General features: G+C 38.3%; 1 long non-coding RNA gene across 3 annotated transcripts in view; it reads left to right on the top strand.

The window, feature by feature from the left end:
- Positions 1 to 16,713, top strand: part of LOC138114683 (uncharacterized) — a 177,425-nt gene extending 160,712 nt beyond the window's left edge. Inside the window, exons 4-5 of one of the 3 annotated variants that reach the window (XR_011152726.1) lie at positions 14,137 to 14,251; positions 16,542 to 16,713. This is a non-coding gene — a long non-coding RNA (uncharacterized lncRNA). The remainder of the gene's footprint in view (positions 1 to 14,136; positions 14,252 to 16,541) is intronic. The other 2 variants (XR_011152730.1, XR_011152728.1) reach the window with 2 other exon arrangements.
- Positions 16,714 to 24,492: the final 7,779 nt, after the last annotated feature.

Genomic DNA, 24,492 nt, shown 5'->3' on the forward strand with positions numbered 1-24,492 from the left:
CATGATCAGTACAAGTTAGTGAATCCGGAACATTTTGTGGTACAATTAATAAAAACTCTATTGCTGGAGTTATAAGCTCTGAGAACATGTTTTCTGTGGTCTTACTGTGTAATTCTGTATTTATGACAAAAGCATCTCTGTTCACCTGTATTTTTCTCCTTGGAATTCACAAAAAAAAAAAAGCCACCCACATACAACGAAAAGAATGGACTTACGGGTAGAAAACTGCTCCTGATTTAGGTGCAAAGTCAGGTGACAGAAAGTGAAATGAGTCCTGTTTGTGGGTCCAGAGAAACATAAAGATGCCGTTTTCTTTTCTAGCTGTTTTTAAGTCTGCATGCCAGAAAACCTTTCAGAATGATTCATTGGAATGCAGTCTCTAAATGTGCTTTAAACTGGGATTTATAAACTAATGATCAAGATAGACTGGGGTCTAAAAGAAGAACCTGGAAATACAAATCAACTGGAATTTCTTTTTCCCTTTAAGCTGAAAAAACACACCATGGTTCAAGTTTATGAGAAGGATTTATAATAGGGAGACCAAAAAACTAGGAAAAGAAGATTAAGTAGTGTTTTGAGATTATCTTAAATCAGAAAGTAGATTTTAGGTGTTGCTAAGGCCTATCCCCTTCTGAATTTCTTTCAACAGTGTTTTCACTTTGTTGTGTATCTTTGTCACACATATGGAGGAGGGGGGGAAAGGTTTGAGTGTACCCAGCCAAATGCATGTGGATATGCTTTGTGTCTGTCCAGGGGCATCTGGGAGAATTTGTAGACTGTGAATTAAGCTGCCCATGTGTTTTTAACTGTGTGGAAGGCTGTGTGACTAAAAGGTTCAGGGAGAGGGTGAGACCATCAGGACAGCCACCACTCCTGGAGGACATAAACCCCTTATTCATCTTGGAAACAACTCACACATTCCACTGTGGGGGAAACTGTGCCCACTCAGGCTGCTGGGCAGCTTTGAAAGGTCTGACTCTTTACATGGTGGTCTCTGTAACAGGATCTGCTCCTTTTGCCAGGTCAGCACCCACCCCAGCTGAGGGGTGGCAGACTGAGCTACTCTGGCATGGTCCTTGGGGTGAGCTGAGCCTCAGGAGGAGCACACAGAGACTCTGTGCACACCCTAGGGTGCCCTGGCACAAGAGTAATCTGTTAGCAGTGCTGGCAACACCTCTCAAGGTGTTTTAGGTGCTTTAGGACTGGGGAGAGGAGTTGGAGATGAGAAGACTTCAGAGGGAAAGGACCAGACCTAGGGCTGGGAAATTCAGGTTAAAGAATGCCTTCTCCCCAAAACCTAGTTTGTTCACATCTCCTTTGTACTTCACTGAAAGAATTTCCATTTTCAGAACTTAGAGTGATTTGATTTACTTATGATCAAATTGGAGAAATAAAAATAAAATGCAACCACAGGGCATCACCCCACAGAGCTAGATGAGGGTGTTGCCTGTCCTTACTGTCTACAGGGAAGTGAAGCAATAATCTCTTTAATGACTAAATCAAAGTTTATTATGCAAGTGATCCAGTCTTATATTTCAGTTCCAATTTCAGATCTATTGCAGTTTAATCATTTTTATGGCAAAAGGTACCAGTGTTAGAAACCTTAAGTACCTCTGGCACAGTATTACTGGTGAGTGTGATACAAAGCTGTGTGCCTCAGATTCAGTCTCCCTGTAGATTGATCAGCACATGTATTATTTAGGGTGCATGTAGTACACCAACTCCAGTTTAAATGTTAAATAAATGAAAGTAGAGGCCTTTACATGGACCCAGGTAGCCTGGGCTTCAGTGTGAGTTATTGTGAGGCATGAGGGGTCTGATTGGATGTGGAGCTTTTGATGTGGTTGTGGAGTTGCAGCACTTGTAGAGCACAGCCAGCTGTGCTGGGATGATTCACTGTTTGCTTTATGTGATTTTAAGCATAACACTTTATATAGTTTGCTATTTATCTAATTTAAGTAATTTATTTTGTGTAATTTCAAGGATAAACTGCATGAAGTATTTTTTAATACGTTATCATGTTGTATGACTAACAGTATTTCTTAAGTAATGCGAGATTAAATATGCTGCCAGGCTCTTTTACATTGGAAAAGCTTATGAAAGGCTGACCAAAAGTTTCAGACTCAGGGTCCTAAAAGTATTTCCCTATGTTTCATAGAACCAACCTGATTTTGAGTAGTAAGAAATTCACAATTTTTTTAACTTCAGAGGAAGCTCAATATATTTGAGGAGGTGGCTTGTGCATAGCTAAGGATCTAAAAGTCTAATTTTAGAAACTGAGTACTGTAAGTGTGGATCTGCAGTTTTAGTTTGACTGCAAGTATATAAAGCATATGACTACACACAGTATGTGATTTGATGTACTAAAGGATGTTCTAATAGTTTTGCTTTGAATATTCTTAAAAGGGAAAGAGTATTTATTTGGCTACAGAGTGACTGTGAAATTAACTGGGTTTTATTTAGTCATCTATTTTCTTTAAAGTCTAGATTTAGCCCCCATCCCATGATAACTAACAAATTTTTGCACCTTCCTTTACATCACTTTCTTCAGAGTAAAATCTGAATTCAAAAGGGCTCTGGGGATGCACAAAGCTTCCTGCACATATTTTGTTGGAATAAATGGAATATATGCTTGTCTATTTTTCATCCCTTTGAAGACATTTGAAATACTTTATAGAAGTTTGGCAACCTGTATTCAGTCTCATACACACACAGACAATGGAGATGGGGGCAATAGAAAACCAAGCTTGTGAGAGTTTTCTTCGCAGCTGCAAGGGAGGGAAAATGTGGGTTTTCCAGTCACAAGGGGGAAAATGTGGGGGAAGTATAACATCTACTTAAGAGCAGACCAGTGCTGTCACAGAAATAAACAGAAGAGAATGAAACATAGGCTGGAAGAGTGTTTCCAGCCACCATTGAGAAGGGGGTGCCATTCTTTGGCAGATGGAGTCAGCCTGAGACAGGGTTTCTGTCTCCTTCAACATCCAAGAGTCCTGTCGGCAGGATCTCCCTCCACCTCATCTACTGGTGCCAGTGCTTGGATACATCTGCTGGAACCCCTGCTCAGGGAGCTGATCCAGGTAGGAATTGGCCAGAAAAGAGAGGATGGCATTCATTTAGCTGATGTGATCTCTTTGTTTGCACACTCTCAGGTTACAGGGGAGCTTGGTACAGAAGAGGGCTACGGCCACAAGCGAAGAGATTGTGATTGTGGCTCGATTTAGGGTACTTCAAGCTGGCACATAACTTCACCTTGCAGCTCCAGACTATCAAAAAAAAAAAAAGTTAATAAGGTGGCACCTTCCTTTGATTCCTATGTCCACATCCTGTGCTTGGAGCATTGCTTGAAATGTTTGCTATCATATTAAAAAGTATGTTGCTCAAACAGTTATAAACCAGAAGGAATATTTAAATAACGCTTCTTCCCCCCATGCATACACGTTCCTCTCCTTTGGTTATTTGCATTATTTTTTGTATGTTGAACAGATTTTGAAACAACCATAAAGCATCATTGACACTATAAAATCAGCAAGCACAAGCAAACTCTTTACTTTTGTCCACAAATTAAATGAACACATGTCCATTGCCTTTAGGTGTTGAAAGAGCACAGATCAGATGTGCACTTTCAAACTGATGAACAGGCTTAAACACATACTAGAATGGCTGAGAAAATGTTATTTTGGCTTTCCCTCTCTTACAAATTTTCAAAGAAAATGTTGTTCATCAGTTAAACACTATTGATTTTTTACTTCAAAGCATGATCTAAGGAATAGTCAGAATACATTACTTCTTTCAAGACCCATTACTAAATAACCTCATGAAACTTCTTAGTGTGTTCAAAACTGGGGGGCAGGGAGGTATGATGCTTTTACAGATTAGTTACTTTTGGTAAATGTTGCTTGAACCAGGAACAATGTAAAGCTCTTGTTTTAGAGCTTCTATTCCATAGTGAGTGTATCTTTAATAGAAATTACTTTTTCAGTCATTGATATCTGAATCCTAAATTCTTGTTCTTGGCTGAACTGTGTCATGTTAGCTCTCATTCTAGCACTGAGGTCATCTTACTAGGTTTGAAACTGCATCAGCCTCACTAGCTAAATAGTAAAACAATTTCATGGTTGCAGAACTATATTGCACAGAGAAGTAAAATGCAGTAATTTTTTTTTTTCTTTTTTCTAAGATTTTCCCTTAAAACCAGTTTTTTTCATTACTGTGTTTCCTTGCATGAGCAATAATGGAAAAAACAAGAGAGACAAAATCCAGTTTTGTTTCTAGAGATGCTGATCACTCAGCAAAAGCTCCCAGAGACAAGGACACTCAGCCCTCACAAAAATCAAAGTTTTGATATGCCTAAGTGTAACCCTCCTCTTTACTCTGGGCTCCTACATCCTGTGAATACCAGCACTCCTCACAGCCTCCCTGTTTCCTTCCAGCCTTGGGCGCAACCCTGTGGTTTCCACGCTCACATAATTTGTGATGAGATATCACCAGGGAAATTCCTGCTGTGGTTCCAAGCATGGACAGGTCTGTGGTGGGGCAAATGAGCAACAAATTCTTCACTGTCCTCCCCATGGAAGAGGCTTCTCCATACATTGCTTTTACATCTCCAGCACATTGCTTTAGTAAACAATTAGCTTTCTACCAGCTGGACCTTACCTTGTCTGTACATTAAAAGTGCACTGTGTAATTTCTGAAAGTTTAGAGAGAGAAAAGTTACTCTGGCTTGGTAATTTAACCTAGTTTGTAGGTCCATTGTACTGACAGTGGAAAAACAGAAAAAAGGGATCCTTAGCTCTGTAAATAGGAGTAGTGGAGCAAATGGTTTGCCCACTGCTTAGAACCTTATTGGGAGAAGAAGTGGAAGTCTACGTAAAAAAAAACAAACCAAAAAACCAACAATTTTTTTCTGAAAGTTAGAGAAAATGTTTTTGAGACATATTGAAGGATTTTACTCTGCTTAATTATAGAAAATTTGGAAGAAAACTTTCATGCTATTTGAGCATGTCACAAGCTTTCTTCTCCATGAGGGTAAAGGCTCCTTAGAAATCTTAGAGAAAGCTGCTGCAGGACTGGATGAGTGAAAACCAGTGGCAGACACACCCAAATAAAAACAATATCAAGTCTTAGATTGTGTATTTCAAAAAGCATTCTTTAGTTATATTTTTAAGTCTTACTGATATGTTGAAATTTTGAATTCCATTATCATAATTATAGTGTAATTAGTGCTTACTTCAAGAAACCACAAGATAGTGTTCTTAATTTCTTTTATCTCCAGAGAAGAGGCAGGGAGAGCCTGTTTTTCACTTACTAGGTTCAGCATTTCTCTGGAAAGCAGATGAGATCTGCTGCTTCTGGTTTAAAAGATTAGCATGTTATACAGAATATTATAGTCCTTGAGGGATGCCCCTGGTTTTGTGTCTTCTAGAAATCTAAGATTACGTCTTTTTTCTTGTACTTGCTTGAGAAGAACTGTAGTGTTGTTCTGTATATCAGGGTGTGTCTGGGGGTAGTATCTGGAATGTACTCAGCATCTTTCTTATGGACAGGTTTAATTCCAGTGAAATTCCTAGAATTATGCCATTTCAAATGAGAGGAAAATCTGCTTCTGAGTCCTAGCTGTGATTACATTTACTTAATAATCAGTGATGACAGTTCTTACCAGGTAGTCCTTGTCTAGAAACAGATCAAATCAGTTGGGGAAAAACTGATCTGAAGATGGGAGCATGGAAAAGTCCTGAGACTGATGAAGACAGAGGAAAAATTGTGACACTGATGCAGTTCCCACTAGTTATGGTGATTTCATACTGCTGGTGATTGTGGTAAAACTTGAGAATTTGTCTACAGTTCTTATTTGCTATTCATCATCCTGCAATGGGTCTGGCTGAGCTATTTATTGTTATCTGTCTGATTATCCGTGGACTTGAGATGGGTTTGTGCATGTTTGTTCTAAGAGAAAACGTTTTAATGAATTACTGTCTGCTTTGATGTCAAGAATCTCTTAATTAAATTAATTTTCAATTTATGTGTAAAAGTAAATTCAATAAAACTTAGATTAATAATATGTGTTTAATAATGAACAAATTTATACTTAAAATACTTTAAGGTTACAGATCATGGTAAAGGATAAAAAGTCCATTAAAAATCTGGACAAAAGTCGGTTTTCAACTTTGCAATTTTGATTTTTTTCCCACTGATAGACTTTTTGGCTTCTGCTTTAAAAAAGTGACAGTCTTAAAATCTGGGCAATGTTCTTGCTGTTTGTTATCACTCTGGGAAAAAAAAAAAAACAAACCTCTGTGCTTAGCTGAAATTTTATTTCCATTTTTATTTTTAAAGTTGCAATCTGCTTTTGAGTATTGAAGATCAGCAGAAGGGAATTAGGAGGAGAACGGAAGAAATCTGCATCACTTAAGTCAATTTCTTCATGCTGTTGAATATTGTTTTGAAGGAAAAATATATTTTAAAGACCAGGATTGTGGGAATTGAAGAATTGAATTGTAGCAGAGTTATAAAGGAACTTCTCTAAAGCTGGTGGTGGAGCCTCCTGGTGCAGTGTGTGGAGACAGAGACACTGCCATGTATCAGGGCAAAGAAAAGCCTCTTGGATAATAATGGCATAAAACTTAATTTCAATCCCTCTGTGTTTTAGGAAGAACATCTACTCTTTCTACTTCCTTTTATTTTTTTTTCCCCTTCCTAATTAACTTGTTAATGCATTGGCTCTATTACTGTGAGGAGGATAAATTCTCTGTTTAACATGGCCTTGCTTTACTCTTTCTGCAGCAGCCCTGCTCAGGATATATTTTAAAATCCAACATTAATAGAATTTCACTCTTTGAGCTGTCTTAGGAGCTTGTTCTGCATTACAGCTCCTGGGCACCAGTGACCTGGCATTCTTTTATCTGTATGTTGATTATTTTGTTTCTCATCTCCTTTGATCTTCACATTCAGTCCGCAGCTTCTTCTGCTTGTCAATTGTTTTCTAATTTTTAGAAGACCTTTTACATGTGATTATCTACAATGGTTATTTATCAGAAAGTTATTAATTTCTTTCAGTCAGTTTTAATTGCTTTTTCAGTGTATTTAAATAGAAGAACACTACTAATAAGAAATGTTACCTTGAATTATTCCTACAGAGAGAGTTAGATACAATATAACAGATGAGGAACATCTAGATACATTTTTGTTCCTGATAATATACTTTGCTTAATTTATGTTCTTGGGAAAATATGGCTCAGCATCTTGACTAATTTCTTTTTTGGTGCCCTTTGATGGTATATTATTGCTCTTTAATCTGAAAGGAACACAGGGGATTGGTAAGAGTTTTTATACTAATTCAAATTGCAGAAGATGTGTTGTCTTTCATGAATTCTCAGCATTTATAAATGCTTCATAAACTTGCTTAAAGCCTAATTTAAACAAAAGCTATGTTACAAAAGCTTGCATGTGCTCTCAAAAGTGCACCTCATGTCGAGAAAGTGAGATGTGTTGAGAACACAGGATAATGTAATGTATTATGCATGTAAATTTACTTGATCTATATTGGTCTTTTCAATTCCCTTTCCAAACAAAGAATATGGTAATTTCATTTTACAGATAATGTAGTTTGAGGCCCTAAATCAGTTTAGCAGTACACATTTTTGATTCATGGCAAGGGCAGTTGCTGGCTCTGAATGTATCTGTTCATAATCTCTTCAGCAGAAATTCAGCAGTGACTGATATGTTTAATGGCACTTACATTGTCTTTGCACATTGGGAAAGATCACAAGATGAGCTGTGTGATTCATCGATCACCAGAATACCTATAGACAGTCACCACAGGGGGAAATTTTGCTATGCATTCTGAAAGGAAAATAATTTGAAGAATGCCTTACTGGCTTTCTGTGACCACTGTCTTCCACAGATGTGATTTGGGGTTACGTTATTTAATTATATGTGTATTATTTTTTATGTGGGCATGTGCACTTATATTATGTTGAATTCCAGTTTTGCATTATGGTATAAACAATGGCTGGAAACAAAAACCTTCCCATGAAGGTTCCTGATTTATTCCTCTATTCCCCTGCACATGTAAGTTGAGCATAGACTGAAGACCAGCTTGAAGAGTGATCCTTTTTGCTGCTTGGTCTGCAGGATGAATATGCACCAGGCAACTCAACTGCTAATAAGCCACTTGTCATCCTTCCGTAAATTATCCTGTTAGTTTTCAAAAACCCTGTAGACACAGGCTTTTGTAACAGCATTAAATGTGTAGCAAGATCTGTCATTTAACTTGCACAAAATGCAAAGGAGGTGCCATTTGTATTGATTGATATAGATTTTTGTCTTGTCTAATGGGATTTATATTTTTTCTATGAACTTGTGTTGAAAAAAGAAGTGAAAACAAATAATGGCCAGACATAGATAACATATTTTAAGTTTAGAAATAACTCAAACCTTTAAATTTCTCGTGCATGCCATGGTATCCCTGGTTTCTAAGGCATCCAATCCCATCTGTCTTTTTGCCAAGACAGAGATGCAAAAGCACACTGGAAACAGCCTCCTTTCACTTTGCATTAAAACAGACAGACCAGCACTCAGCTTTGTGCATTTTGAACTCAATGCAATAAAAGTTTTAAGAGATAAGAAGCTTTTTCTATTTCAGGGTTGCCATTAGCCTGAATAATATATAAACATGGGAAAAGGTCTGAAGTCCTTTTGAGGCTCACAGTATAGCTTCAATTAAATTATACATCATTATCACAGCTGCCAATCCTGGTGTGGGATTTTAGCCCCCCATCTCACTAAGTGTTCTATGTAGCTGCCTTGTCCAATTCTTTTCTCTTCCTTTTCTTAAGCAGGAAGAGCACTCTTTGAAAAATCAGGCTTAAGGAATAAAGTGGAGGATGAGGTTTGGTTAATCAAGAAAGAACATTGAGATGTCAACAGTCAAGCACCAAGGGAGGAAGGAGGTCAACTTTCTAGCCTTAAAAACCACTAGGGAGAAATCAAACACTATTAAGTCATGACATATTATGTTCCTTTTGAACCGGGGCTGTGTGTACTCCCTCTGTCTGCTGAGAGCAGCTCTGAGTTGGTCATGAAACCCCTTGTGAAAGCAGAATTGCTGGGGATACCCACTGGGGATGCTTTAAGTCCATATAGGTGGCAGTGACAGTGAAACACAACCTAAACAGATATGTTCTTTGTCTCTTTGTCCATTTATGGTTCTTTCAGGCTTTACAACTCAAAATTTTCATGATGGCTTGTCATATTGCAGATGAGTTTTCTCTTGGATCTCAAAATTATTCAGCCTTCGTAATAGGTGTCAGCTAGTTATTACTTTGTGTTGGCTTTGGCATAAATCTAGGGAATACAGAACTATTATCACATACTTAGGGAAATCATAATGGCTTGTCTCTTCTTATTTATTCCTATAATACACTCTTAAAGTGTTAGAAGTGTTTTGACTAATTAATTACACTACTCACACCACTAATGCCACTGCACTTGCCATTAACTTTATCAGTTTGCTTGTCTTCTTTGTACTAGTATTACATTATTAAATGTTTTGTCTTGAGTAGCCATACATGAAAGACTGAAATCAAGGTGGCATCACAGAGTTTTGTGTGTAGAATGCTTATTTAGGATTATACCTTACCATTGATTTTTGTACACTGAACAAGCCATTGATTTCAGTGGACACTTAACGTGCAGATCAATGACACATTATAGGGCTTAAATGGTAACATTTGATATTTAAAAATGAATGAGGCAAAAATCACTGACTTTCAAGCAGGACTAAAAAGTATCTGATAAAAATGCAAGCTTCCTTAAAATTTCAGACAGTTACAACGCTCGGTTCAGGAGAAGCAGCAGGTGAAGAATTGTGTTTAAGATGTAAAATGAAAATTTGTTGGGAAACACATGAGTTGAAAGTTGTGTGAAATATGTCTTTGTTGCACCACAGCACTGGTACTGACCTAGCAAAGCTTTGCCCATTGACTCACAACCCTGGGCAGCCTGTGCTGGTGCTGCATGTCCCACCCAGCTTGCGTTGCCTCAGATGTGTTCTCTGTCTGACACAGCAGCAGTTTGCAGAGTGGAAAAAGAGTATTTAGCATCTAGCAGGGAGAAATCAGACCATGTAGCTCATTATCCCTGCACCCTGAATTTATGGGATGGAAATCCCTTAAGACTGTTTACATCAAACTCTGTGAACTGTATGCTTTCCAGTCCTGTTTGAGGGACAATAAGAGATGTTCGACTAGGAAATGCATTACAGATTTTGGATATCTAATAAACAACAAGACTCTTAACTTCTTAATCCTCCACTTAACCCAATTTTGTTCTGACATAGGTTTCTTAAAAACTGGTTGAAAGCCCTGTTCTTAAATTTGTTTGCAGCACTTGGATATTTTTCTGAAGCACAGCTTGTCATTTATACCTCTGGAAGTGCACTGAGATGGAGGATGATGTGCTCATTTTTGGTGGTTTACACTGTTTGATTAATCCTCACACTAGAAGATAAACTTTTTTTTTAATATTAGCTGTGCTTTAGTACAGACCTTAAATATAAATGCAGAAGCTTTAAGCCTGTGCAGGCTGTCAGACCAAATATATAATGAGGTAATTTTTTGCTGTTCTGTGGCAGAATTATTTTATAGGCATTTCTGCTGATATTGAAAGAGAAGAAGTAGATGCACTTTCTTCAATTGCTTCTTCAAAATAAGTTGAAAAAATCTGTTCTCCAGCACGTAACATATGCCCTTTAAAACCACTACTGTGCTGCTGCCTGCTCTTATCAGTATGGGCCATAAATTTTGCATGGGTGTAGAGGGAACTGCAGCTTGAGGACCTGAAATAGTTAGCAAGATGCTGCTAAAGTATACAGACAAAGTGCATTGGCAAATGGGTCTTCGTAGACAGCCATCATTACCAAGATCCATGTGTGCAGAACTGTGCAAGCCTGAGGAGCATTAAAGGCCAGTGCTTGCAGGAACCTCATTTTGGGTGAATGGAGTCCTTAGATTCATTGTGATATCGCTCATAAATGAAAATACCAAATGTCATTGACTTGTCAGTGAAAAAGTAGCCTAGCCTTTGTAACAAATGGATCAGTGATGTATATTTGGAAGCTGTGTGACACATTAAAGTAGTTTATGAGGTACGATTTGTTTTGGTGGTCTGCTCTGATTGATGGTGTGCTATCTGCCACTGCTTTCGATGTTGTGGTATGCTTGTAATAAATGTTCGTTCTGAGACAGTGCTAAATGTGTTCCATCTAAATCATTCATTACTTATAACAAGTTTCAGTGTATATGAATCAAAGCTTTTTTATACTTGCCTTTAAAAGAATTTATCATGTTGAAGCAGCTCTATCACCTGCGATGGGGCAGCTGCATGCCTGAGTGCTCAGACCCTTTCAGCAGGGCCTGCTGGAAGCAGCACTAAGTTAAACTGCAAGCAATGTAACATTAAGTGCTACATTTAAGTTTGTTGCCTTTTCTAATCTAGCGCTGCTATTTCCGTCTTTTTTTGGTTTTGCGAACAAAATACCAGAAAATATCAGAAATAATCACTGAGGGATGAGGAGGAGATGTTGGTGTAAAAGCTGCAACTTCTCAGAGGAAGCACATCAGTGGGAGGGATTTTTGCTGATGTTTTATACCAGGGTATCACTCATTCATCAGGAAACTATAGAAAATGAACTACTCACAGGGGATTCCCTCTTTCTGGAAAGTGCAGGATGCACCATCCTTAAGCAAACAGTGTGCTTTGTTCCCTCTTGATTGGTAGGAGAAGGAATTTTTTTTTTCTTTTCCCCATGGGCCTTGTCTGTTGACAAAAATTCAAGTGACAGGGGAGAAAACCTAAGGATTATAATTCCAGGATGATCAGTGTAGAAATACTACATAACTTTTTATTGCAAAAACATTGATTTTCATTTCTATGCAGCATCTGAAGAGACTTAGGTTTTTCCTGTTTCAATAGCACTAGAAAGTAAGTACAGAAGTATCACAGAATTCTGTAATGGGTTGGGTTGGAAGGGACCACAGTGGGTTGTCTGGTCCCACCTCCCGGCTCACGCAGGGTCATCCCAGAGCACATGGCACAGGATTGCATCCAGATGGTTCTGGAATATCTCCAGTGAGGGCCTCCACACCCTCTCTGGGTGATCTGTTCCAGTGCTCGGTCAGGGAAGAAGTTCTTCCTCATGTTCCGGTGGAATCTCCTGGGCATCAGTTCCTGCCTGTGGCCTTTTGCCCCATTTCTGGGCACCACCCAGCAGAGCCTGGTCCAGAACTGGACATAGAATCCAGAGTAACACAGAGGAGCTTGAAGTAATCTTGAATTCTTAACAGAACAAATATTTGAGTACCTATTAATTTAAAATTTGCATGTTGTTGAATTTTGACTGTTGTTTAAAGGCAATTGTTTTCATATAGTATATCCATGTACACTAGAATGTAGATCAAGAAAATAAGATACACCTTTTAAAAATTATTTTGGCTAGTAGAAATTACACTTGAATCATAACAAATATGTGAATCTCTAGATGAGTGTCCATGGTCCCTTACAGCATAAAAAGAAGCAGACTGTTGCATCAAACAGTTTGTAAAACAGAAACAAATTTGGCAAAGAATGGAAAAGGGAAACAGTAGAAAGACTTGCCCAGACTTGATGCAAATAAACTGTGCAACTCCTAATTGTCTTTTTTTTTTTTTTTTTTTAATTTTTGTATGCAATACGCTATAAAACACACAAATTATGTGCTGGCATTTGGCAAGAAGCATGTGCATGCCTTTTCTTACCATTTTCAGAAAGAAAGAAAAAAAGGCACAGTATTACAGAGTTAAAGGTGCTCTAATGATGGGTTGAGGCTGTACAGATGCAGCAACATCAAACAGTGGAAAGCATCTGCATGGCATAAGGTAGTCTCTTTGTTCCCCCAGAGGTGTATATCCATGCCTGTGCTAAATTAATAGTGGTGTTATTTTTAACATATAACCTGTGTAGCTATGGATTGATCCTCTTTCTTTGTTTCTGTTAATGTTCTCTTTCCAGAAGTTCTTAGCATGTCAATAGCATCTTCTAAGCAGCACATTCAGGAGTGTTTATCAAAACCTGAAAAATTATGTAACTAGACCCAGAGGAAAAAAAACAAGATGAAACCCGGAAAACATAACAGAAACTTGTGGCATCAGCAACTCATAAGACAAAATAGTTCAACACTTGCTGCTTTCTAAAGTTAATGAGCAAATATTATGTGGCAATAGATGGAAATGAAATCTGCACTTTAAGATCTGCCTTATCTGCCTCTAACCCCTCTCTTGCCATTTTAATTAGAAATCTTTGCCTCTGCATATTCGCATTTCTTTTTCCTCTGTGGATGTCTTTTTCTTTATCACGTCGTAAGCAACCAGTTGTTGCATTCTATAAAGTCTCTTATATGGGCTTTGTGGAAGAAGTGGCTGCCTTGGGAATGTTTCTCTAAAAGACTGATTATCCCATCCATTCACGGAAGCTATGCCCATCCATGGGTGGAAGATGGTTTTTACAGATTGCCTGCTTGTTTCTCACTTTGGTTTGTGGAAAGATCACATATGCTTAGGTGTGACATGTATGGCATATATATATGTGTGTGTGATATAAATGATGTATACACAATATACGAGGTTCTAAGTAATTTTATAAGTAAGCCTTGCAACTCAAAAAACTATGTATGCTCACCTCGAGGGAAAAAAAAAATGGGGACAGGCATTTCTACCATCTAATCAAACCATGGCTCCAATTTTAGCAATATTAGCTGCTGTTCTGGCTCCCAGCCAGCAGCTGTAAAATCTGGCTACCATTTCTGCCTTCTTGCTTTCATAGAGTAATTAGGGCCCAAGAGGAAGGCAAGGTGGAAACCTTGTTTGGTTGTCTTGGTGACTTTTGATTTGCTCTTTACCCTGTACTTAGAATGAGAAGAGAAGGAAAAAGGAGGCCTTGGGAACCACCATGGCTTGGCTGTGAGCACGCAGCCACTCAGCTCAAGCGTGGCAATATCAAGACTCCTGCTTTGAACTGGTGGCTGCAGGAGTGAGCAGTGGCTTAGTTATTGCACCTTCTCATTCTTCTTCTTCCTTACCTGTCCTTTTTGCTGTTTTTCAGTTACAGAAAGCGTTTTGAAGTACCTCTGATGCCCCTATTGGCAAGCCCAGCTGATTTTCAAGGTTGCTGGCAATAGCAGGTGTTGCTGTGTAACCAACCATCTTTCTCTTACGTGGTAACTTTTCACACAAGTTTTGCACTCAAGAATTTCATGAGAGTGGTGCAGACACCAGGGGATTTATACACCAAGACAAAGTCTTTTATTCAGGTTTTTTGACAGTAATGCATAATACTCACTGTGACTGGGAGGAAGCAACACATTTGTCTTTTTATCCGGTTCAATAACCTCTACTGCCTGTGCTTGCTGCTACAGAGGAAAGACTAAGCTGGGAATCAGGGCTTTAATTTTTGACTCCCACCTGCTGGTGGAATCTATTCGACCATGCCATTTATAAGTCTAGCTTTGTTGAAAGGCAGGAAAAAACACCAGTCTGCAAACTTTTCTACCAGCTTTGATGGAACCTACTGTCCAGACTCATCTCTGATATTTTTTGCTTGTCCTACTTACAGGGGGATCTGCCCTTCTAAGCAGCTACCAATATAATTTTTTTTATTCCCTTCCTCCGCAAAAGTAAATTTAACCTTACAGCCCTCTTGCTTGGGGAGAGTTTTATCTAGTAACTACATAGAGATCTGAGAAATACAGAGGTTATGTGATCTGCCAAATTGTGCTGCCTCTGTCACTTACAGCGCAATAATAAAAATATCTTTCCTATAATGGCTCTTTATTGCCAATTCCCTATCGTTCTTCACCAAAGTACAATTAATTAGTAAAGGGGCTTCCCATACAGAAAACTGTTGATGTAGCATCTGAAAAAAAGCAGTAGAGCATAACCCTAGGGAAACACACAATGAGGGGGGGAAAAAAATGTATTGCCACCCCAGGCTATGCTCTTTGCTCCTCTCATTTACATTCTGAGGTTTTTGGTGTTTGGGTTGTTGGGTCCTGTTACTCCCCTCTTCTTGTCTCTGTCTTCATGCTCTTGATTATCTGTTCTTCATTTATGAGCAGGTTTAAAATGGTGAAGGGGTTGTCTGCAGGTTATGCAGTGGCTCCCTCTGTCCTCTTTTAAAATGACAGCTCTCCCTCCTGAGCTTACTCCAAAAGGCTAAGTTTGAATTCTAATACAGATTTTTATTATTATTTCTCTTTTGGTTCAATGCAGAGATTAAGGATAAAGTAAAGAGCTGGGTTTCTGACTGCTTAGGGACTGCTGAAAGTAGGACTGAAATGCTACTGTCCCTAATGGTTTATTAGGGAAAAGACACAGTTTGCACATATTTCCATTAAATATATGTGAACTCAATCTTGCAGAAGTTGTAAAAATCAATTTCACTAATAATTAGAGTTATAGAATTTTCTGCCAGTAAATGTGCTAAATATAAGGAGGCATTGGACTCCACAAGGTCAATATACTTGCCTTCAAAATATATCCTAATGTCTGTTAATGTAATCCACCAATTAAAAAGTCTATAAATAAGTATTTACTCAATAGATTATTATGTCTCCAAAGGGAGCAATTAGGCTTTTAAGGAGAAGTCTTAAACATTCCCATGAAGGTTTTAGTATTTTCTTTAACACTTTGTCTTACCCAAATGTACATTTCAAAAATTATGTTTGAAAATCTATTAATCCATGCTAAAATTGTAATTTGCACCCCAATGGTAAATAGCCTTAAAATGAGTGTTGGTAATGTATAATAATACTTATTTCAGTCCATAAATGACAAAAATACGAAAGCAGGTTTTCTTTCCTGCTGTAGTGGTGAATACCTTGCTATGCACTACAATCTTTAGTGTAATTAGCAATCACACGAGAACAGTTTTTGTCCCAAATAGATCTCGATGTATTTTACATACTGGAGATAAAGGGATTTAAAATACTGAGGCAGATTCTTGATGTAAATATCAGTGAGCTGAGCTGCTTTAAATTAGCTGAGCATCTGGCCCATTCTCTTTGAAAACAGATAATCTGCTTCAGTAATTGACTGAGATTTGTGGGTTTAATTTCCTTCATTTTATATTTAATTGTATAAAATAGTGGCATGCAGATATAGCCAAGATTATTAAAATTATTGATCACCTATGCTGTCCAATCAGCTACAAACTATGCACAGTTATAAACCATTAGTTTTAGGTTATATTAGAAATTCATCCAATTAGAAAAAATAATAATAATTAAAAGGATCAGGGATGTGTGTCAAAATATAATTGCACATTGCAGAGATAGCAAATTGTAATAGTAGGACTGGCAGTCATTCTTAGGGGAGAGGGCAAGGGCAAGTGGTGAAAAATTCAAATATGAGTGAAATGCCAGTAAATGTCATACTAATAACAGTATACATTACAACCTACTGTGATTTTTCTCTCCCATGGGTCATATCTTTTTTCTCTTTTTCTTCCAGGGTTCCCTGACCATGGAAGACAGCCCTTTCTCAAATCTCTGGCCCATTTTCTCTTTTTTTTTTTTTTTTTTTTTTTTCATTTTTTCTTAATTCCTCAAATTAATAGCTTCTATAATTAATCTACAACCTTTTGCAATATAAGAGCTATGAATCAGACACATGCAAAAACAAAATAAACCCCTTATTTTGAAATTACATTGTTTTATGTAATTCCTTTCAGAAAATATGGTTTACCCATAGCAGAACAAGATTCACCATGTTTTTTCTGCAAACTGGAAATAAAACTATACATGTTGTACAGCTACCAGTATAGCAGACTGTAAATCATATTCGGTCATTTAGTAAGCAATGGCAAAAGTGACAAACAAGCAGCTTGCTTCAGTAATTACAAATATAAACCCAAGCTGATTAACAAAGTGATTTCCTCTAAAGCTGCATCTGAAAGAAAGGCAATATCATCCCTGAGATTCCACTGAAAACAGCTACTTGAAACAGTCACAGCCTGCTTTTCTAGCAGGAATCTTCTCATTCCTACACCAGGTTTTCTTTTTTATCCTTGGGACATGTGAGTGTTTTGGGTATTTTAGGCACTGCTTCAGATAGTCCTCTCCATGCTCATCTGTGCTTCACACTCACCTGCCACAAAGGCAGTCCCTGCCCTAAAATAAATTTGTGTTGTGTGGTTGGCATAGAGAAGTGCTGGTGTAATTTCGAATTGGTAGAAAATAATCTGCTACATTAGAGCTATGAAGTAAATAAAGACATTTTTTATGGCTGTTTTAAATAGACCATCAAAGTTGGATCAGAAAATCAGGTAACTCAGCTGCAGCTTCTCCAGTTCTTCTCTGGACAAGGACCATAGTCATAACCAAAACCATTAGCAGAGCATTTGGAAGAATTATAACAGCCAAAGAATGCCTTTTAATGCTGAGTACTTTCAATGACTGAAATTACTGGAAAGTATCCATTTCCCTTAAGTTATTTAAGTGCCCAGAGTGGCAAATGGGTGCAATTTTCAGAAGTGTATAGATTAATAATTCTAATTGATCTTAATCACAGAGAAATGACCAGGCTCCCCTACAAAATCCTACTTTGCCTTCATCTGCATCTTTAGGTGTCTGCATATTGCAAATATTTTCTTTGGGTACCAAATCAAGGAAACATCTTTGCTTATTTGCTCAACTGTGAGTTTGTGCTTAAAATCAAGCATCTGCTTGTGTGCTTTTCTCAACAAACATAATTGAAGGATGAGAGGATCACAGAATCAGTTAGGTTGGAACAGACCTCCAAGATCTTTGAGTCCAACCTTTGATTGATCACCACCTTGTCAACCAGACCACGGCACTGAGTGCCACATCCAGTTGGGTTTTTTGAACACTTCCAGGGGTGGTGACTCCACCACCTCCCTGGGCAGCCCTTTCCAATGCTTGACAAGCCCTTCAGTGAAGAAATTCTTCCTGGTGTCCAGCCTGGACCTCCCCTGGTGCAGCTTCATGCTATTTCTTCTTGTCCTGTTGCTGTTTGTCTGGAAGAGGAGAGGGGAGAAGAGATCCTCCCGATCCAAAATATGTGGCAGGGGCTAGGTGTAATTGCTAGTTAGAAGCTGCATTCCTTCCTCCTAACTTCCATGGCTGTAAAACTTTGACAGTCTGAATTGAGATGCAGAATCTTTTTGTCCAGAGGGAATTTGAAATCTAATCTGTTAATGTGGAATGGAAAATAGATGGGGGTAGAGGCTGAGGGTGCTCTTTGAAAGAAGAAAATGAAGACTTAGAAAAATAATCCTCATTTAAATCCCTTAGGCAGCATTTTGAAAATCTCTGCCTCGAGTATCAACTGTGCTAGGGATTGATACCAAACAATGGGGAAAGTACTTTGGATAGTCAGAAAGTATTTGGTTCTTGGATAAATAGAAAGGGCTATAGACTGATGCTTTAGTAGCTTTGCATAATGTTTTATTTTTAAAAGGTCTATTCATTGAATAATAGAGATAAAAGATGCCAGACCCTCAAAAGGTTTTCAGTGAAAATGTACAATATTGAAGTCTTAATTCATGTAGTTAAAGAAGAATAAGAGGTATGTATTTCATAGCCTTTCAAAGGCTAAGAGAAATTAGTGGAGTGAGGATTGTCCCATCTATCATTTGTAACAAGGATCTTTGGTTAAAAAAGAGGAAAATTAAATCTTGTGACCTGTAAAATATACAAGCACATAGGAGGGAAGAATTAGTTACTAAATAAGTGCCTTTTTAGGAGTCATGTTTTTCTTTGGGGGGGATGCTTTTTTCACACTGTTCCATTTGGTTTGGGATGGTAAATTTCCTGGTGTAGTTTACTGCAAGTGGAACAACACATTGATTTACAGGCTGTGGAAGCTGGAGAAAGCGGGAGTGGCCTCCAGGCACTGTCTTGCTTCATATCTGCACCTCCTTCCCCAGCTGGGAAGCGTCAAACTGGGTCTCAAAGGTGCTGTCTGCTGGACTGGTGGCTTAGGTATTAGGTCATCTTGGATGGTGTAAATCAGGAGTGTCTTACCAAAATGCTTCTGAGGGAAGAAGAAAGGTGATATGGGCTGGGGGTTCAGCTTGGTTGAGTTTTGGAGGGGCGGAGGAGCAGTGGCACTGAGGGATGGAGGGAGGAGAGCTGCTCTTGGGCAGATTTTGTCAGACAAATTAGAGAGGAACTGTGATTTTCAGCCCCCACTTCTAATGAGCTGGTCCTATTTGCCCCTAATGCAGCCCCAGATCCAGAGGGTTTTCTATCTTTCTCGAAGCCTTGAGAGAGGGAATAAAGCATAGAAATAAGGTATGGAGAGCAGGCTTTTCTCCAGTGAAGAGGTGGAGTAGGATGAAGACCCAGGGTCCTTGCAGGATAAGATTCCCTGTGGCCTTTTTTCTCATGGTGGGGAGAATTAGTTATATGCAGAATTGAGCCTTGAAATTAGGCCAAGTACTGTTTTATTTGAAATATTCATTGTGAACTGGGATGTTACTGGCCTGACACACAGTTGTGTGTCTGCTAACTGGACAAATTAGACCCACTGTGAGTTTTAAATCCCTTTCCACATCTTCACTTGGCCTAAATGTCTTAACCCACAGCTTTTGGGGTTTTTTACTGGAAATCATTGTACAACGTTTTAAACCGTTCTGGCATAGCATCCAAACTGCTGGAGTCTAGAGGCTCTATTTTGGTATGATTCCTAAAGAGTTAATAGGTCTTAGTCTACTTTTACACTGTGAAGGAATGTCTATACAGAGCAGCTACCTCTTTGAGCAAGTAAGGAAGCACAGTTATTACAAATTTAAGCAGTAGGATGAGCTGAAAGTGTTTCTAATGAAAGAAGAAACAGGAGTGTACTTCTGTTGAAGAGTGGATGACCTTATACTGAAGTACAAGCTTTCTGTGTTCACTTAAGTAAAAGATGGCCTACCTGAAAGCAAGCTGTACTACCAACTCTGTATTTTTTTGTTACTTTAGGTAAAAAAATTAAATGGTAAAGAAAAACATCAGTATTCTGGCACAATTCCTTGCAAACATTTACCACTGCTTACAAATTATATTTTGTTTTGTTGTTTTGGGGTTTTCTGGTGACATTCCAGGTACTTCACATTTACGGATATGAAAGAATTTGTTAATTAAATTGTTAAATATTTTTATATACTTATGCTACTAGATTAATTTAGATGTGGATATTTCCTATAGGTTTTTGAAAGCTTATTATTTCTTAGTGTTAAAAAGCGCAACAATACTCCTCAGGTTAGTTAATAAGAGAGTAAAAATTCAATGTATTCCATGTACTATTTGGAAGTGGTCCAATTTACCTAACTTCTCATTCTAAGACTTATCAATCCAAATTAGCAGTTTAACAAGGCCAAGTCCAAGGTGCTGCACATGGGTCAGGGCAACCCCTGGGATCAGTCCAGGCTGGGGATGAACAGATCTGGAGAAGCCCTGGGAGAAGGACTTGGGGATACTGGTGGGTGAGAGGCTGGAAATGCCCCGGCCGTGTGCTCTGGGAGCCCAGAAACCCCTGTGTGCTGGTTGTGGATGTCCCATCCCTGGAAGTGTTCAAGGCCACATTAGATGGGGCTTTGAGCAATTTGGTTTTTGTGGAAGGTGTCCCTGCTCACAACAGGGGCATTGGCATAAGGTGGTCTTTAAGGTCCTTTCCAAACCAGGCCATTTTAAGATTCTGTGATATGGCAGAACTTCAGTAGCTTCAGATTTTGAAACTTTTCTCAGGCTAGTTAGAAAGAGTTGGTGAGTCTGGTAATGATAATTTTTCAACTGAAGTTTAATAGTGTAAGAATGCTTAATGTAAATAAAACCCATCGTGTGCATGTGTTATATTTTAAGCAAAAATGAAAATCTTCCTTGCCCTCTATTTGGTCTTCTAAAAAGAAGTGGCAGCCTGATTTTTTTACTGTTCTACCTATCCATCATTGATCTGGAGAAGTTATGTCATCTTCAGCTTAGGTTTTCAGAGCAATAAACCAACCTCTAGTTAATCAATCAACTGGAGCAGGATGGGTTTTCTTTAAGTAGCTTTGTTTTATGTTGTTTTGCTATAGGAAAAAATATTTCTTCATGAAATATCTTATATATGTATTTTATACTTTATTTGGTTGCACCACACACACTACAGTCAAAGACATTATCCAGCCCTGGAACAAGCCTCAAAGGATTTTCATCCCTTAAATAAAAGATTTTTGTCATTTTGCTCTATGTATAATTTAGCTTCCTTAAATTAAGAGGCATTCAGTGGGAAACTTTCCAGAACTCTCCATCATTCTAAGCTTTAAAAGAGCACCTATCAATCTGATTAGGTACAGAAATCTGAGATACCTTTTCATATTAATAGTCTAGTGTACAATCTGTGATCTGCTTGATTATTTTCAATCCATATATTATGGTAGTTAATGTAGGGTGTGTTTGTTTCACAGTTGATGGTTGTGTTTCAGTAATGGAAAAGCAATCCATCTGAGCAGTTTTCTTAAAAGTCCTCTCACTAAATAAATGGCAAGTATATTATAAATTCCATAATTTTAAGCTAGGCTGTAAATTTATGATCTCTTGGGGTCTCTCTGTGTAAGTTTTTCTTGAAGAGAGATTGACTTAGTCCATATCAGCAGGAGTTTTTTTACTAGTAGATCGATGCAGTTATACTACAGCTCTGCAAATGGATGTTGCTTACTGTGTTGTGTCTTGCTGCTGTAAGATTAGAAGGCTGGCATCAAAGAAGATAAAGTGAAAGCCTCATTTACTGGTTTTAGGTTCAGTTTTGCAAAGCACAATAGAAATGGGAAGTATGATGTTCATGAAAAATGGCGGGGCTGAAAATAATGTGAAACTCGATGGGAATTAAATAAAAACTTTAATCCAATAAATAATAGAGTAAGAAAAGTTTACAGTTCCCTCTGCCACCAGCCCTTTTTAAGTCTCTATTTCTAAAGCATGAGCATTAGATGACAAAAGTGTGAGATCTCAGTGGTATTGTGCATAACCATTTTTTCCACTGAAGCTCCAGACAGGGGCTGGAATTAGAGTCACTGCTTCTGTGTACATGAGGGATGCAGCCTCCCTTTGGTCGTAAGAGCAGGTAAATAGTGTACATGAGGGTCCTTGTGATTCTGTCTTTCAGCATTCATGTGCATGGGACAGAGGCAACAATTTTCTTCCTGGAAGAGTGAAGAAATTGTGCAGGTTGGAAAGAGATTTTTTTCTCCTTTCTGCACATTGTGATGAGTTTTACGTAATCTGTATCAGAAATAAGTTTGGGCTGGGATGGAAGCTTCTCAAGTGAAAGGTTAAAATATCAACATCCTTAGAACCTTTGTGGTCTGTGCCTGCTACTTGTAACTAAATAATAATTAAGTCTGGAGCAGTCCTACTTCCAAAATGCTGAGTGATGCCAAAAGCAAGTGTACTTTGTAAGGAGCTTTTTGGGGACTGCTCTTGGGTGTTCCATTCCTGATTTTGTCGTGGCAATGCCCCAGGACCCTTGCTTGAGCACCTTCTCTTATCCTATTTCCCACCCATCTGTCCTTCAGGTTTCCAACAAGGGTGGATTGATCATTATATTTTTGTAGCTAGAGCTTAGATATGTCCTGCTCGACAGTAAAGGGCTCTGTCCTGTGGGCTGAACCCTCAAGGAGCTGGATAGATTCTGGCACCTTGAGGGAGCCAAAAAAATGTGACACTGGTACACTCATCCCAGGATGGTCAGGGCATGGTTTGTATCCTTAAGCTTCTGTGAAGGACCTGTCCCTACAACATGGAAACTAATTTTTTTCTGAACAAAATGGAATAATAAAACAAACTGTTGCCTGTTTAGTCTCACTCATGTATGCAAAAATGTTTTAATAGATCTAGTGCTGCATGATTAATGATGATGATGTGCTTTAAATTTCTGGTTCCATTAATAAGTTTGTGGATTGTGTAAAATAAGATTAACTCCTTCAACATGCAATATCAATAACAAGTTAAAGAATAAAATGGATTTTCTCCTGCCTACAGCATCTTGAAAAATTCAGCTGTATGCAATATAAAATATTTTTTAAAAATTCTGTTTAGGTGTTCGGCAATTTACTCCTTTTTATAAAACATAGATTAAATGAAAATAAGGTCTTCTAGAAATATTGATAGCAATTATTGCATAAAGAGAGTTTTTATTTTGGTTTATGGTGATTTATTTTTACAAAATTATTGTATTTACAAGACTGAATAGATTTACATACACACAGATCTTGAAGTTCCCATAGAGTGATTTACATTTTAGGTAGGTTGATAATGAGAGAATAACTAATACTAGTTGAAAATACATGTTCATTCTTTAAAAATAATTGTAACTCCTTACCTAAATGGTAGTGTTTCAAGTTTCTTGTGCTGGTGTTCATATGGGTGAAAACAAATTTTAAAATGCTGAAAAAGTTAATCTTAGAGCACCTTTCTGTGGATTTCAGAAAGTTGCTCATATGACCTTGCTTGGCTGTTACTGCCATTGCTGAGGTGGTTTCTGTGGAGCAAGCCTGAGTTTTCAGGTGGGTGAGCAACTCCTGCATTTCTGCTGCTTTTTCACCTCAGCTGGCTCATCTAGAGAGCAATTGCACGTTCTGCAAAGCAAACAGCACAAATAGCATGCAGATGAAGCCGTGAGAGCGCAGAAAAGTGAAAGGAGGGATTATGCGGTGTAATTAGCTGTGTAAAGCTCCGAGGGTTTCTGCCAGCAGACTGAGAGTGCTTCTGTAATGGTGCTCAGCCTGTGCAAAACTCACTGAGTTGAGAGCAGGGGTTTGAACCCTGGCTCGGCCTCGAGCCTTTGGCACCCAGGTCAAGCTGCTGAGCTGTGTCCCACTGACCCTGCACGGGGTAGAAATCAGCAGCTCAGTTCCCTCAACCTTAATGGCAGAAATATCAGAGTTTGATTTAGACTCAAGGAAGTGTTCAGGTCTCAGCACTTGCCATTTTGCCTTGGTCTATGTTTCAATGACAAAGCTTTAGCTGGACAAAAGTCAGTGGCATCTTGTTAACGTTGATAAGCTCTGTAGGAAATGTAAAGGTAAGATATAAAATAAATTTATAGTTAAGTTCTGGTTAAATGATTTAGGTGCATTTTTATTTTTATAAAATGTTATAAAATTTTATTGTGTACTTTTGTTATGCTTTAGGTGGACACATGATTGGAATGCTCACATATTTCTGTGCTGTCTTTAGGGTGCAGGTTTCTAAATACTGTGTTTGTCACTGGTTCAGACTCTAAATCCCTTCATATGAAACACAGCTGTGAATCCTGCTGGGGTCAGTTGAGTATTTCCTTCATTAAGGTGCTACTCAACATAAAATGAGGTAATGGAATCTCGTCCTTCTCAAGTAAAAAGGTTTCAAGTTGATACTGCAACGCCAACATTTTTAGCATTGTGCTGAGGTGCACTCTGCAGTATTTACTGGCTAAT

The sequence above is a fragment of the Aphelocoma coerulescens genome, chromosome 1 (assembly GCF_041296385.1).
Source record: "Aphelocoma coerulescens isolate FSJ_1873_10779 chromosome 1, UR_Acoe_1.0, whole genome shotgun sequence".
Taxonomy (NCBI): domain Eukaryota; kingdom Metazoa; phylum Chordata; class Aves; order Passeriformes; family Corvidae; genus Aphelocoma; species Aphelocoma coerulescens.